This window comes from Bidens hawaiensis, unplaced genomic scaffold (assembly GCF_021521415.1).
Source record: "Bidens hawaiensis isolate Kalapana, Puna unplaced genomic scaffold, B.hawaiensis_p1.1 tig00015059_1, whole genome shotgun sequence".
Taxonomy (NCBI): Eukaryota; Viridiplantae; Streptophyta; class Magnoliopsida; order Asterales; family Asteraceae; genus Bidens; species Bidens hawaiensis.
Genome location: NW_027492336.1, coordinates 152,934 through 157,078, shown reverse-complemented (window position 1 = coordinate 157,078; position 4,145 = coordinate 152,934).

Genomic DNA, 4,145 nt, shown 5'->3' with positions numbered 1-4,145 from the left:
CTTCTGGTTCATCAGTTTATCGCATGCTTCCATCCTTTCATCAGATAAGCGAATTTTTGGTGACGCCGATGTCAGGCTAAATCCTTTGTGTTCACTTTAGGCTAGGGTTTTGTGTAAACTAACTTTGATTAGATTCTATGTGCTTTAATGATTAAGAACTTGATTGAGTTTTGTTATTTGATCTTGTTTGATTTATCAATTGATTGTTTAAACAGTTTTTGATTATCGAATCTTGCATTACTTATCTGGTTGTGTTCATCAATATTTAGGACTAGGTTCTTGTGTCATTGAACCAATAATTGCTAGTCATTGCAACCTAATTGATTTTCATAATATAAAACTGGTAATTGGGCAGATTGGGTTCAGTTGTGTCAACAATTCGATTAGAGTATTGTTTGTCATCACAACCCAACTATTAGGTCTACTAATTATTGCGCAATCAATTCATCTGAATATGTGATTAGTTGGTCATCGTGTTACCTGAACCTGAAGTGAATCAATTTTCTCATAATTGTTTACAGTGTTAAAAGTAATTTTGTGTTCGTAAAATATATTTCATAACCGCTTGACATAGATTGTCCGCTTAATATACTAATTAATAAATATGAGTTTTACTTGAATTTTTCATTGATTTCTTGTGGAGACGACTTTACTTACCCGTACTAGTTATAGGTATTTAAGACTTTGTAAATACTTGTTTTTTATTAGAACACGACATCTGCATCACTATCCATATGCAACATTAGTGTAGTTACCGACAATAGAAGACTCTGAACCTAACATGGAGAAGTAAAAACTGACACGTTAGGGTTAAGGTAGGTTGTCCGGTATGACACTGAATATGTGATTGATTTTAACATTTTTCCCATTAGTTCAGGTCGAGATGGTAATAAATCATCATAGACTTGATTACACAAAATCGGTGTTAAACACTTAAACATGTTTAACAGATATTATGAATGTATAGTTTAGTTTATTAACATTACATTTTTCAAAATATGAGAGACAGAGAAGGTGGGGGGGATGTTTGTGTTTCGTAACACACTGTACGTTGATAAATAGCACAAGGATTAATGGGGTACTCGCAGTTCTCAACATGTTGGTTGTTTTGAAAAAGACACATGAGTGTTTTTTTTCAGACGCACTATGTTAAGAACCATATAAGACGGTATATTGCTTCAAGAAAAATGATAAAATTCAAAAAACAATAGGCTACATGTAACATCCCGTTTTCTAGTTTCGGTTAATAAATGAAAATACGAGTTATTATGGGTCGGGCTAGTGTTGGGTTAAATGGATATGGGTTATGAACTTGGGTTATAAGGGAAAGAAGGAAAGACCATGGGCTTAAGCCCATGATCCATAATTATATAAGCCTTAATACCAATTAATCATTCATTTCTAACATATTCCATACACCACCAAAACACACACTTAAGATCTCTCTCTAGTTCTCTCCTTTCCTAAGCCGAGACCAAGAAGGAAACCGATTACCGACCCGAGGTAATGATAGTTTAATACTGTATGAGCATAACCCGTTAGATATAGTCACGGAACGACAATCCGACACCGTTAAACCATTTAAGTCACGAGATCCGGGTGGAATCGGGTATAAACTGAACCTATGATGAGCTCACGGCTCACCCTAGCCCAGATCTGGATCGAACGGGACGAAAAACGGTGAAAAACGAGTTCCGGCGTGTTCGCGGTTTTCCGGCGGCGGCGCCGGAAAGGCGGCTTGTACGAGGAAGGGAATGTCAGAGAATGTTTCTGACATTCTCTGACCTAACCCTAGTTCGTTACCGGAAATCTAGCGAATTAGCCTTGATTCGTTAAGGAAAAGAACGACGAACTAGCCCAATTCGCTAAGGTCTAGTTCGTATAAGGATCAGTTCGTTAAGGTCCAATTCGCTATATGGACCAGTTCGTGAAAGGGTCCAATTCGTCATAAGGACCAGTTCGTTATAATGCTTGATTCGTTACAAAGCCAGATTCGTTATAATAGTTAATTCGCTATAAACTCCCATTCGTTAAGGACTGAATAACGAATTAGAACTTTGAAAGAATGACAGAACAGTCCCTGGACTTAGAAAAAGAATGAATTAACTGCAATTAAGCCCTTGAACTTTTGAGTTAGCGAATTAGTAATGATTTAAAATCCTAAGGGAAAATGTGTTACGACAGTTAATGGAAATAAAATTTTTCCAAGCTGACCTGACAGCTCGACCCCAGCCAGGGGCTCTGCCCCTTGGACCCTGCTAGGGGCTGCCGCCCCTAGACCCCGCTGCCAGTGGCGCTGCCCCCGGACCCTCGTTCGTTGAGGGTTATAATTAGACTAGAAATGCGAGATGAGTAGTGATAGTAAATTGATGCATGTAATTATTATACAGTTAGCCGTGCCCAACTGAAGAAAGGAATAACTATTAACGGTGAACGTAACCGACTTCAGGTGAGTTTCTAGCCCCATTCCTTGTTATGTTTTCGGGGCTGTGTGCATACTCGATGTGATTAGTTAATACACTTATCCTAAGTGATAAGTGTATGCCATATATGTATTATGTGAAATGTATGAATGATATCTTGTCGGTACATGAACGATCTTCGGATATTGCATGTACTGTCGGATAATGGTTTGATGTTATATGTATGTTGTAAGGTGAATAATGAATGATGTATGTACGTATGAAATTTATGATCATGTATATAGAAAAGTATGCTATGGAGGTATGGAAGGAAGGGTGACCGGACCCTAATAATGTCCGAGGATGAAGGGAGAACGGACCCTAATAATATGGGAGGATGAAGGGTACCGTACCCTAATAATATCCGAGGATGAAGGGTGACCGGACCCTAATAATATCCGAGTATGGAGGGTACCGGACCCTAATAATATCCGAGGATGAAGGGTGACCGGACCCTAATAATATCCGAGGATGGAGGGTACCGGACCCTAATAATATCCGAGGTATGTAGGGCGAAATGCTCTTTATAACGTAATGCTAGCTATGAATATGTATGGATGAATGATGAACAAGTTATGTATGTAAAGCGTACCTTCGGGCACGTATATGTGTATGTAAAGTAAGTTACGTGATTAACTAGAACTCACTCAGCGTAACTGACTTTTAGTATGCACGCAGTTTAACAGATTGAGACAGCTGGTTTGAGATGGACACATGGCAGGATTGAAGAGGCTGGCATCGGAAGATTGTCATGATGTTCTGAATGTTATAATTTATGTTATGTTCTAAAAGACAAATTATATATGTTAGTAACGAATGGTTGATGCTTTATATTATTCCGCGAAGGTTTTAATTAACTCTGATTGCGTTTATGAGTAAATCCAACACCAAAGGTGAGGCACCGGTAATGGGGCCTTACACTACATTTATCTATCTCCACTATATTATGATCATTTTAACTCCTCCCTTTTGAATTAAAAAAATGTATTACAATGTGCATATATGCGTATATATGTGTGTGACACATTTTTTTTAACATCCAACAAACATAGAATGCCTAGGTATTCCGTACAGGGTGACCCAATGGCTAAAGGCCACAGCCAGCTAGCCCAACCCATCCGTACGGAGCTCTTAAGCTCTCAAAGTTATCTCCTATTCCGAGAAAAACCCACCCACCCGAAGGCCCACTGGTGGTAAAACCCGGATGCCCTCAGGATTGAACTGGAGATCACAAAGATCTCAGTCTTCCTTCATTGAGTCACGCGTGTCCTCTCAAAGTGTTGTAAGTGAGAATTGAACTTAAGTGCCCATTGAAAAACCCAAACTCTCTACCACTACACTGTTGGGTCCATATTTGGTGGTTTGTACTTAGTTATATGTTAATAGAGTTTTTGTATTGGGCTGTGTATGTAAACTGAGATCCTTATGGATCTCGGTGGGTTTTGGGCTGTGCTTGGGCTAGTGTTTTGGTTTCCCTATATATATAGATAAAATCTATAGGGTAAGGGTTGTTCACATTAGCAGAGAGTGAGCAGAACTAGAGGGTTGTTCATTCCTAGCTTTTTGTGATCAAGTATTGTAAGTGCTTAAGCACCCGACGTATTCATCAATATACGTGTGTTTTGAAGCAACTCCGTGTTAATTTACTTTGTCAACTCGTGTTATTGAATCACCGAGTATAGG